The sequence below is a fragment of the Myodes glareolus genome, chromosome 8, assembly GCF_982192425.1.
Source record: "Myodes glareolus chromosome 8, mMyoGla1.1, whole genome shotgun sequence".
NCBI classification, from domain to species: Eukaryota; Metazoa; Chordata; class Mammalia; order Rodentia; family Cricetidae; genus Myodes; species Myodes glareolus.
The window spans coordinates 82,418,223-82,431,270 of record NC_142033.1 but is presented as its reverse complement, the minus strand read 5'-3'; the positions used below and the strand labels follow the sequence as shown (position 1 = coordinate 82,431,270).

Sequence of the window (13,048 nt, the reverse complement as noted above, 5' to 3'; positions counted from 1 at the left end):
CCATGTTGTACTGTTTTGTTGAGTCTTCTGTGGCTAACACGTTTTGAGCATCTTTAATATTTTAAAGATGCATCTTTGTGCTATGCATTTCAAATCTTCCACCAATGCTTCAGTTGGGTTGTCTTTGGTGTCTGTCTGTGTCTGTCTGTGTGTGTATGTGTGTGTGTGTGTGTCTGTGTGTGTGTGTGTGTGTGTAAGAAAAAGAGAAAGACAGACAGAGACAGAGATGAAGACAGAGAGGTGCATTGCCAATGTTTTCTTATATTCTGGAGAACTTTTTCCATCTTCCAAGAGCAGAATTTTAAATTCTGGCAGAGTTTAATTTTTGCTTTTTCTCTCTTATTGGTATTTTTATTGTTATAGCTAATAAATTTTACCCCAAGCACAAACTTTTCTTATAAGCTATTTCCTCAAAGTTTTATATGCAATTTTGAGATAAATTTTGTATATTTCAAAAATTAGAATCCACATAAATATTTTAAATTATGAATATTTTCCTATTACAGTACTAGTTGTTGAAAAGTGTGTTCTTTCTATATTGAATTTACCCTTTATTGAAAGCCAGTTGTCCAGATGTGTGTAGACTTACTTCTGGGTTATTATTTTGTGTACAAGGTGTGCTTTCATTGCTTGAACAAATTAACACATCCCTGGTATGTGGCTACTGATCTGACAAATTCTCTTCCTATATACATTATGAAAGACTTCCAAAAGTTTGGTTTGAGCTGACAAGGTTAACAGTGTACTTTCTCTCTCTTACCTCTTCAATTCTATTGCATTTAGTTCTAAGGGAACTTTATCTCCCTTTCTCCTGTATAATATGTGGCACAGTACATTCCTGCTATGGCACCATGGTGTTTTCAATTAATAATCAAAGAAAAGAAGCTACTCTAGATGTGTTGATAATACATATCCCAGGGTTGGGCATATTTTACTAAAATTCGGGAACCTTCTACAAATGCTCACGGTTCCTGTGGCAGGGTGAGACATTCATTCTAAAGCAAAGGAACCATGTCTGTAGCTGTCCTTTCTTACAATTGAAATGGGGGCTCATTGCATAGTGGGCCTCATGGAACAGTGCAGGTAAGGCATCTCACATACGGCCTTGCTACTCTCTCTTTCCATATAATAGATACACACAAAAGATGCTATTTTTGAACGGGTTCCAGAACTTGCAGAGATGTTGCTTAAGTCCTTGTTGCCATGGGTTGATCAGCTGTTTGTGTTTGGGCCACGTGTTATGACAGATCCAATGACCTTAAACTGTCACTGGATATATAGAAGAGACTTGGCCTTTCTAGTTGAACACAAAGCCTTCTGTAGAAACACAGAGCCTTATGATTTGGAAAAAGGTCCTGCCATGTCCTAAGATATCTTCTATTTAGACAGAATGATTGACCTCCTATGGTGCTTTACTGAAAACAGAATCATGATCATGGGCCACCAAGTTCTTATGCACTATTAACTGTCCTTGATAAACTGGGTATTGTCTGAATCATCAAGCTATAAATTTTGGCATTCACAGAAATATTCCACCATCGATCAGAGTGGTATGTAAATGATCAGTCTCTGAAGGTATAATTAAGCTATGGAAAAGTAAAACAAGTACCCAGGGTCCTACTTGGGTACACTGCTTTCTGTCTTACATTCTACATCTTGTTAGGGGTTCCCTAGGAGCAGGGACATAGATTTGACTTTGACAGAGTAAGAGAGAACTGAAGCCTGTTTGCAATTGGCTCTTGTGGTGTGCAATTTCTACCTTAGTAGATGTCTGCAGCACTACAGCCCCTCTGTCACATCTCTAAGGCAAGGCGGTAGAGGGAAGCCCTCTATATATGAAGACTCTAGAGCAGTATACATGCTTAGAAGGAAAATTAGAAGACATTTGGATATATTCAGGGGCTTAATTCAATTCACTGGTTTGGCTGAACAAAATCAGTGAAAACATGATTGGAAAAATGGTGGCAAAAAAATGGAAGAAAAGATCTCTGATTACACTTCTTTTTCATGAATGGGGGACAAGAAGGTGTTGGTGCATCCAAGTCAATGTGCATCAAAGGAGGATTTTATCCATCAGGTGTATAAGGTGACCCATTCTGTGGACCCCAGTGTCAGCCTCTTTCCCTAGCCACCTCCATCATCATCTGGTGTGCAATGATCAAGCTAGCTATGGTGACAGGGATAAAAGAAGCTAGTCATATGCTACTACTATGAGCTTCTGGTCAAGGCTGAACTAGTTCCAGTCACATCATTTTCCCCGGCATGATGTTATTCTATGTAGTGAGCAGACAGTATCTGACAGTGTTTGAAGATATGATATCACTTCCTTAGTGGGAGAAGTATCATTTCATTCTTACTTGATACTTACCAAAATCTGAATTTGACTTTTCTGCCTACGTTGCCTTTTTTTGTTTTTTAACCACCATCCCTAGAGCTATAGAAAGCCTAATCAAATGCGATGTGCTACACAGTACTAGCTCTGATCATAACTCTCCTGTCACAGCCATAAAAGTATAGCATCGGTGTCATACTCATGGAATTTTAATAAGAACTTTAGCACCCTGAAGCAGCTAATCTGCAGAACAGTGGATGGCCTCTGAGGATAATAACACTTGCTCTGTGGCATGTCTTGCAAACCGGACACAGTTCTTTAGAAGGCTGCTTATGTTGTGAATCACGTCCTATTTTATAGTGTTGTTTTTCTCATAGTTGACATGCAAGGAGCCAGAGATGAAGGGGTGGGGCTGGGAGTGGCACCACGCACCATCACCCCTATTAACCTACTAGAAAAAGTTTGTTTCCTGTTCCCACAGACTTATGCTCTGTTGACCTAAGGTTCTTAGTTCCAGATCAAAGAATTATTCCACCAGGTAACAAAACAATGAGTCCATTGAACTCAAAGTTGACACTGCCACCTGGCCACTTTGGGCTCGTTGTGTCTCTGAGTCAATAGACTGAGAAGGCGGTTACTATGTTGGCTAGGGTGATTGATCCGGACTGCCAAGGGGGAAACGGTTCTGCTATTTCACAATGGAGGTGTGGAAGGCATGGTTCTGAAGCACAGGCCATTTCTGAGAACATTGCTCAGAAATACATTGCCTCGTGATTAAGGTCAATGGAAAACTGCAACCGCTCAATATAGGCAGGATATCTGACATCCCTTCAAGAATGCAACTCTGAGCTACTCCACCAGGTAAAGAAAAAAGTTACTTGCTGAAAGAACCCAGAATTAATAGTAGAAGAGTAAATATGTCAGCTGTGACCATGTGCCTAGTTATAGAAATGAGGATTCTAATAGCCTTATTTATTTGAGAACATGCTTATGTACATATAGCTAGCAAGCATCTTTGGTTTTGCTCCCGTCTTATTCCAGTTACATGAAGGGGAAAATGTACTTATTTTACATAAGTCAGCATTCAAGTGTTGTCAGTTTTCCATCATAGCACTAAAGTTATAGACTGCCAGGGGAAGAGTAAACATTACTCAAGGTCTTTACTGTTGATTCCAGGAAGGAATTAGTCAGTTTTGGTTGGATATGGAAGAGTTGGGTTGTGTTAGGTCTAACTATAACTTTATAATTGTCTTTATTTGGAGGTTTAATTTGAAGTAGAGTGATGTGAATATGCTCCAAGTTGATGGGAGGTAAGCTTTAGAACGTTTCTTTTATGTAACTATTTCAGTAAGCTCTTTGTCTTTACATCTGGCAAACGATGATATGTTTTTTTGTGTTTCACTTCTATGTGTATGTGTGTATGCTATGCATGCAAGCGTACATGCATGCACATATGTGTGCTAATGCCCATGGAGGTCAGAAGAGGCCATTAGACTCCCTGGAGCTGGAGTAACAGATGACAATAAATTGGACAATGTGTGTAGGGTTCTGAACTGTGGTCCTATGGAAGAGCATCAGGTGTTCCTCTCTGTTTCCCCACCCCACATTGCTAATTGTAGCTGAACTAGCCTTTTAAAAGTCTATTTATTTATTTATTTATTTTGTGGGTTGAGTTGTGGTTGTTTTACACTCAACCGTAGTGGTTGAGTGTAAGTGAGAAGATCATTTGCAAGAGTGGGTTCTCACCTTGCACTCTGTGAGGCTTTGGGACTGAATTCAGGTCATCAAGCTTGGTGACTCCTAAAAGTAAGATCTTAAAGGGAGAATTATACCCATGTTGACAAGATTATTGAGAATAGCAAAGTGATGGCAGCAATCCATGCAGCAGATATTCACAAGGGTGTCATGTTCAGCTTCAAATAGGGTATGCTGACACATGCTGCAGTACACAGGGACAGAGGATGCTAGGCTATGTGCAATGACCCACTCTCAAAAAGAACAGCGCTAGATGATTTAACTTTCACTCCACCATCAAATTCATGGAAAGTGAAATGCTAGCTGCCAGGCCTGGAGGGAAAGAAGGAGCTTGAGGAATTGCGCTTTAATGGGTACAATAAGAGCTCTTAACTGCTGAGCCATCCCTTCATCCAAAAGATGTGTTCTTAGAGAGTCTGGGAGAGAGCTTGGGAAAGAAATTAACATTGAAATGAGATGACAGAGTAAAGAAGATTTCTTTCCTTAATGCACGTGGGTATCATTCAATCCACTGAGGCCTTGAATTGAAAGAAACAGGAGGAGAAAGCCAAATCCCTTTCTTTGTTTATTCTGGAGAATCCATTATTCTTCTGTTTCTGATTTGGGGAACCTTTGGATCGAGATAAGGACTTATATTATTGACTCCTCTGGTTTCCACATGTTGAGGTTTGCACTGAAACTGTGTTAGTAACTTTCCCTGGCCTCCAGCTTGCAGATGGTACATGGTCATTTCATGACTCTGTAATCATGTAAGCCAAGCAATTATTTTAAATCTCCCCCCTCTCTCTTTCTTATTGATTCTCCTTTCTCAAGAGAATCTTCGGTTACTGATTGTACATCTATGGTTGCATAGTTTATTCATGATAGTGTTGGTTATTGTCTCTCTCTGAGTTTTATCTCTCTATGGTTTTGGTATTAAAACAATTCTGATGTCCCTGAAAAATTAGGAACTATCATACCCTCTTCCATTTCTGGGTGAGTGTGGTGAGAAGTACAGTCACACATAGAAATACATTTGCACATGTATATACACATACATATACAAACAAATATATATATATATATATCCACATAGACACATTCTCAAATACACACATTCATCCAAGCACAGACACACATAAACACACACCATACACACACACACACACATACACCACACACACACACACACACACACATACACATGTTTCCGTGGCTAGCACAATAACTGGATTAGTTGAGAATATCTAACCAATGCTGAGCAGTGTTGAAGTCATGAGATTTTCCTCTTTTCTGGAACTTCTGCTGATTGCATTTGCTGGAATACGTATGCCACTCAAAGCTGAAGATATTGACAAAGAAGGAAAGAGGAAAATTAAGACAACTCATAGTTTCCTTTCCATTTTGTCTTCCCTCATACAATCATTGACAGAAATGAAATAAAAGCAGTTCAGTTAGTTTTCTGAAGTTTTAGCAAGTTCTGCTATGAACAAGAAACATGAAAGCTACAAAATATATGCTCTGTCATTTTGATAAGTCCAATATAAATTAAAGACAATTGGTCTTTTAATTTTTTATTTGTGCGTGAAAGCCTATTTGTATTTATGTACACCATGTGCATGTAGGAGTCTGCAAAGGGCATAAGAGGCATAGGACCCCCTGAAGCTGGGGTGACAGATAATTGAGAGCCACCATGTGGGTACTGAGAACTGAACGTGGGGCCTCTGCAAGAGCAGTCAGTGCTCTTAACTGCTGAACCATCTCTCCTGTCCCTGTCTTTCTTTTCATTTAAAAGTGCCATTATGCAATAGAAAGATCAAAAGAAAAATTCACATTCAGGATTTAAAGTTTCAGAATGTTCTTCACTGGGAATGACAATGAGCAAGTAGAAATCATTATGAAAAGTTCGGAGAAATCATACAGAAAAAAATAGAAAAGAAAATGCTTTACTTTTAGAACCTGAAATGCCCCTGTTCAAATACTGGGAATGGGTCATATTTCATTTTGCACTAAGCTTTAGGGAGGCCTTACTCCAGACTTCCTTGGAATTGGTTGATGCTATCTGGTGACCCTTGAGGAAAATGTGAGGTTCCTACAAATGTGTGTCACTGGCAATCACCAGAGTGAAACAGGAGGACAAATAACTGTGACCATTTCAGCCTCATAGGCTTAGTGATCTGAGCACTGGCTGTTTTAGAGGGCCCAGGTTTGTTTCCTAGTACTCACACGGTTACTCACAACTGGCTGAAACTCCAGTCCCAGGGGATCTGATGCTCACCCTGGCCTCTGTGGGCACTGCAGACACATGGTACCCAGGCATACACACAGGCAAAACATCCATATCCATCATGTAAAATAGGAAAATCAATGAATAAATGAAGATACCTATCATCTGCTTTTTTAAAAAAAACACAATTTAAAAATAAATGAAGTATGAAATTTTAAGGTAACACTTTGTGAAAAGTTCCTCAAGGGCCATGTATTGAAATTTTGGCTTATAACTCATGTCCCTTGTGCAAAATGGTAGAACATTTAGGAGCTCAGGACAAGCCGAAGGAAGGTAGATCCTTCGAGGCATGCTTTTAAAGGGATCATTGAGACTCTGGCTTCTTTTTGTCTGTCTTTGCTTTACAGTTGCCATGGTGTGAGTAGCCTCCTATGCCATTTGCTCTCGTGATACACTGTGTTGCCATATGCCCAAGACAAGAGGTCCTCATAACCATGGACTGAAACTGAAATCCCAGGTAAACGTTCTACCTCATGAATTGATTATTTTATTTATTTTGCCACAATGATGAAAAGCTGACTGACATGAATCAGTAAATCTTTGCTATTGTTGCCTTTCCATGTTAGCTTCCACTCCTAGTACCCTAGCTTCTATCACTTACACTGCAGATTCAAGACCCCGAGCATCTGATCCAGAGGCCCTGTCATTGCCTTGCTTCCCCAGTCCCTGGACAACAATGATAGAGTCATGATCCCACTTTTATACTAGTGACAACAAAATCAATCACTATCCCTCGGGTGACCATAAGGAGCTTTGTTACCTTCTGCTCTTTAAAGAGTGACAGCTGCAGTAAGACCCAAATGGAGGTATGGAGTCACTGAGAATTAGCTGTCTCGTTCTTCTCAGCATTATTTCAACGGCTTCCTTAGCTGTGCAGATGTGGGACATAAGGTACCTCTGACCTCAGAGAAACAGCACTCTCAGGACTGTGCTTTTGAGCAGCAGCTATAATCCTTATGACACTCTCGTTGGAGGAGAGATAGGGGTGGACAGAGAAGTGATCTTGGGTCTTTCCATTCCAGGAGTCAGGAATTGATTTCGTTCGTTCATTTTCTCTTCTGATTTTGGGAGGCTAAATATGTACCCTGGAAACATCTCTAACTGTATACCTAGAAGTATAAACATAAGCATCTTCATGAGGGCCAGAGAAGTCCTGGTGCCAGCAGTCAACGGCTGGCTTTCGAAGACTCAGACATGCAGGATCCGCAGCACCCATCTCTGCATGGCTTGACAGGGTTATATTACTTCATCACTGATCTGCAGCTCCCTCAGCGGCTGATGCTAAGCAAGGTCTTATCTCTCAGGGTGCTTGGAACATTCCACAGGGGCTGGCCCCTCACAACAAGAAACTTGACTTTGGTCAAAGGGGCCTGTGATGTTCATGTGATTAGTTGGAAAAATAAAAGTAATGCCTTTTGAAGAGTAACTACGACAGAGCTGCCTGCATTTAAGATCGCGTCTCTTGAGATACTTTTTCATCTGGAAGTGTGGGAAGCAGCTATTTCTGCAGCCGAGCATGCTGATGTTGGCATGCCCTCCATGAGAAAGCTCTGTCTTTTAATGAGTGAAACAAAGGAAAACACTGGATTGGAAGTTGAGCATAATAGGCTGTGACATTTTCTGGACCGAGATTCCAAAGCCTGCGTTTTCATTTTTCTAAAAATCCCAGAAGATCTAGTTAAGATGGAAAGTGTGACTCCACCCAGGCAGGGATGAGATGCACACCAGGGGAAGCCCTCAGCTGTTGACACATCCCATCCCCTCGAGGGAGTTCAGTCATGACATTTCTGACTTAGCGAGCATAAGCTGCTTTTACAGCTAAAAAACACTTTCATTTCTGCCTGTTGTTTGTGTGTGAAGGTTTGCCAGCTCCACAGAGAACTTCTGTGGGGAAGGCATGCACACATGTTAGAGAGCCCTCTTCCCTTGCGGTGTTGTTCTGAAGGAGGCTGGGACCCTCCATCACCGTGTCTGTCATGATGAATCTGCAGAGTCTTGAAGGCCTTTGAAAAATATTCCTGGAGAAATTGTTCGTTTCACAACTGAGGTTCTCTTGGCTGCCCTAGGCAACGAGTGAAAATGTTGCCCAACTAGCATACCAAGGGGATGTCTCTGCCTCTCTTCTATTCTCCATAAGGAAATCCAAAGCACCCACATCTCCAAAACGCCCCCAAGATGCTTTCTTCATACTCCACAGACCAGTGTTCCTGCCACAAGTGGTGATTTCCCAAGAGCCTCTCATTTAGTCAATGACCGTCCTTGATGCTGGTGCCTCTGATGAAACCCCATGCTAGGGATTCCCTCCACAGCTGCACCATAAGATGATGATGCTCGGATGTTGCTCTGCCCCATACCTGCTGGAACTAGGAAAGACTGGAGCAAATCACAATGTGTTTGACACAGTCTGAGCTTTCACATCCCCCACCCTTGATACTGGGAGCACCAACTGTCCGTGAACCTCCCCTGTCCTCCCTCTCCGTCAACCCTGGGCATAAGCTCCTTCTAGAAGGTTCTACAGCTTCTCCTGCCATGTGTGTCTTGACAACCCAACTCCTCTTTTGTTTGGTATGCCTGGTCCAGCCTGAGACTAAAGTATAGGTGCTGTCTGGGAGCCCTGTTAAATATTAAATACTCAAGAATGCAGGAAGTAAAAACAACTCCCCCCTCTTTCTTCTTTGTGTAAATGTAGAGTTTCGGCTTAGTGGAAAAATGACATTTTTCATTCAGGTTAGAGTCTCATGGTTTAGTACATAACACCACCAATATTCAAAAATAATATTCACCAATATTCAAATAACATTTGGAATGTAGTTCCTTTCCTAACTTGATCAAGAATGAAGGGGCTGGTGAATAGGAGACTTTGTGGCAATGAAGGAGGTGTAGAGGAGGGAACAGTGACAAATCAAGCTTTGGTTTTCAGAATAGCATTAAAGTGGAACAGAACAAAGCTATCAAGAAGGATGTACTTATCTGTTGACTACTGATATTTGCATTCCACTGACTTTTAACTGGGCAAGTTCTCTGAAGCAAAATACTTCATAGAGACAGAACACACAGACCCAGGTTGGAAAATCCTTTTTAGTCCGGACTGCTTGATGGCTTTTCTGCATGGGCTCCTATTTCCGGAAAACCCTGCAAGGAATCCTACACGTGGTTGCATAATCCTCGTGTGGGCTGAGGGTGGAGGTGCGGTGTTATATAAGTTCACCCCGACTGCACGTCAAGGCAGAGCGGCCAGGCGATGCTTCCCTCAGTCAGAAGCAGGGCTCCCGGAATGATCTCATCAGTAGAAAAATGAGGACAGCTGGTGGCTTAAATAAAGCTTCGTGACGACAACGTGGCGGGAGCGCCACACCTACACATTCTCTCCATTTGCTGTTTGGCAGCAAGCGCAGCACACACTTTCTGACAAACTCGAAGTGTTGGCGCTACTTGGGTGTTGAATCATCATCGGAAGAGATGGGCGGCCGGCATACATGAGAGCACACGTGGTTTGGGGCTGGTGAAGAGCCTAGTGTGCAGGGTAAGACTCCAGGGGATCAAGCCCTTGCTGTGTGCAAACATGAGGGACTTTGTGAGGTTCCCTGACTCTTGATTCTTCCCAACTGTAAAAGGGTGACAACAATAGGACCTATGCTTTGTGGTGAATTTCCTTAGGAGGCAATGCTGGAAATAGAACCCAGATGAGCACCCCATCACTGAGCTGTATTCAAGCCCCTAGGGGGTCACTTTAAACATTAAGTGACTAGGATTTGTTAACAAGTTAACATATAACTTGATTTTGTTTTACTCTTTGCAGTGTTGGATGCTGAATCACCCACATGCTGGCCCCCACAACTGTCCACCACCAGCCCCTAGAGCCACTGCTTCTAAATGTTAATGTCTGCTACGGTTCAAGAAACATTGGGGTACTTTTCACTGGGTACATGAAGTTATTATAATTATTTCTCAAAGAAAGGAAGAGACAAATGATACTGTTTAATTGCTGGGGACAGTTCAAAGGAAATAAACAAGGCAAATTCCAGAAGGAATAAGCATGGGGTTACCTGTTGAACTGGCAATACCTCTTAAGTATTGCCAAAGAGAGCCCAAAATATACATACACTAAATTTTCGATATATATAGCATGACAGCAGCATTTATAATGTCCAAAGTGGAAATGCAATCAATATTTATCAACTGATCAACAGTTAAACTTAATGTAGTTTGTCTGTGCAATAGAGTATTATTTGAGTATTAAAAGATAGGTTAGCACAATGCTATGATGAGGATAAACCTTGAGAATATTATTCTAAGTAAAATAATCTAGTCATTAAAGACCATATGGTGTAAGGTATCATTTATATAAATTTTCTGGGATAGGCAAATTAATAAGGACGATTAATGATCCCAAGGATGAGTGCCAATAGATACAGGGCTTATTTGGGGGGTGAATATAATGTTCTGAGATTAGATGGTGATGGTTGTTACAAAAGCCTGTGTACGTACGCATACCTACTAAACTATATTCTTTATTTCTTCTTCGTGTGTGCACCTGGAGGTCAGAGGTCAGCCTTGAATGTCACTCCTTAGTTGTACTCCACTGTTTTCTTGAGGCAAGATTTTTTACATGGTTTGGAATTCACTATTAGGCTAGACTGGCTGGTCAACAAGCCTCAAAGATTTGCTCATTTCTGTTCTCCAGTGATGGGATTATGAGCATGCCTGTCTATGTTGTTTTTTTGTTTTTTGTTTTTTGTTTTTTTGCTTAGGTTCTAATGATCAAGCCCAGTTTCCCATGTTTGTCTGCAAACACATCACTAACTGACCTGCTTCACCAGTCCCAAACTGTATACATCAAAAGGGATGCCTTTCATGGTATAGAAACTATAATCACCATCCAAGCAAAGCAATCTATATACATATTTAAGCCATCATTAACTAATGATACCATGTAAATATGTCATTCAAATAACTTGGTTCTGCTATATTTTGGATATGATTTGTCACCAAAGATTAATGTAGTGGAAGCTTTGTCCCTAGTGCAATGCTGCTGACCTACTGGAACCTTTAAAAGTTAATTAGCTCATGCAATACCACCTTCAGAAGGGAGTTATGGAGCTTTTTTAGGACCAGGTTTATCCTACTTTGAGTACATTGTTATGAAAGTGTAAGTCTGGTCCCTCCCTTGCGTCATTCCTCACCTCCATCTCTCTGCTCCTCTGTAATACCATCTATTATGACATAGCCAGCCTTCTGGGATTAGGCAACACAATCCTGGAATTTTAGCTTCCAAAGTTATGAGATAAACAAATCTCTGTTTTTTATACATTACCTAGTATCAAGTATTGTTATAGGACTCACAAAACCGGCTAAGACACACTGGGCTAGCTGGCCTTTGAATTGCTGTAACAGAATGCATGATGTAATTTAAGGGAAGGACAATTTGTCTCTGATGTGCCATTTCCTTGTGGTGGAGAGGATGTGATGAACAGAACAAACCCCACTGAAGCAACTATAGGGACAGGGCGTCATTGGCCTTAGCTGACTTTCTCCTTTTCACAATTTATTTAATTCATAAAGACAGTGAATTCAAAGTAGGTCTTCCTCACTCTGTTAACTTATCTTCTCTGGAAATATCCACACAGACACACCCAGAGATGCGTTTTACTGATCCCCTAGGTATTTCCCAATCCAATCAAATTGACACACAAAATTTATTATCAAAGATGCCATCCCAAAGAGGAAGCAACTCAACCCCCACCTTAAAGCAGAGCTGAGAATGCAATAGCAAAGTGGATGTCAGGACGTGGGTCATCAGGTCTTTTCTCAAGAGACCTTGGGCCTAAATATAGGACTCCTTGTTGAAGACTCCCCCCTGGGTACCACAAGCTGAACAGAAATACCAAGCAGTTTCAGCTGTAGAACTCACACTTTCCCCAGGAAAGTGGTTTCTGGGACTTCAAGCACTGAAGCAAGAGGGCTGAAGAAAAGACTTCGGGCCGGAGTTACTTCTTTCACCTTCGTTCACAAGAGGAGAAAGGCATCCCCACTCTGACAGTGTTTACTGCCAATAACCTTTTTGTCACCGCCCAGTTCTGGCCACCTACCAAAGCCAAACGACTGGGGTGTGACTGTTGTTTGTGTCCTAGCAATGGTTCAAGGGGCTGGAAGTCTGATCTCACATTTTTGAAGGAAACTATGTACCTAAAGAAAACGAATATCTTATCCGTCCAATCAGAATTAAAGTGGATTGATTTCTTACAAGTGCCAGGCGCTACCTTAAGCAGTTGATACGTGATATCTTCTTTAATACTTACCCAAACCTGTGAGATAAATCTTTCTCTTCATCCTTACCCCTGGGGGCTGACTTATTGATATGCTATCAATCTCCCTGCCTGTAGTGCTGTGTCGACTTTGAATAATTATTTTAATGGTTTATTTTCTAAATCTTTGTCAGTCTCTTCAGACTGTCATAACAAAAATGCCATGGAACAGGTACCTTAAAAAGCAGAAATTAATTTTCTTATGGCTCTGAAGGCTGAAACAGACATGATTGATATGCTGCTAGGCTTGTTTTCTGGTGAGGGCTTCCTCCCTGGGTTGCATACCTCCACCCTCTCTCGGAGTTCTCAGGTGGCCTTTGTTGTACATACTCAAAGAATGTTGGTATTTCTCCTTTTTCTACAGGACACTACCATATGGGATTAGAGATT

General features: G+C 41.3%; 1 long non-coding RNA gene across 1 annotated transcript; it reads left to right on the top strand.

Moving 5' to 3' along the window:
* Positions 1-2,935: 2,935 nt before the first annotated feature.
* On the top strand, positions 2,936-12,618 carry LOC146893922 (uncharacterized). The gene is made up of 3 exons (XR_015002801.2): positions 2,936-3,193; positions 6,701-6,810; positions 10,153-12,618. It is a non-coding gene; the product is annotated as an uncharacterized LOC146893922 (long non-coding RNA).
* Positions 12,619-13,048: the final 430 nt, after the last annotated feature.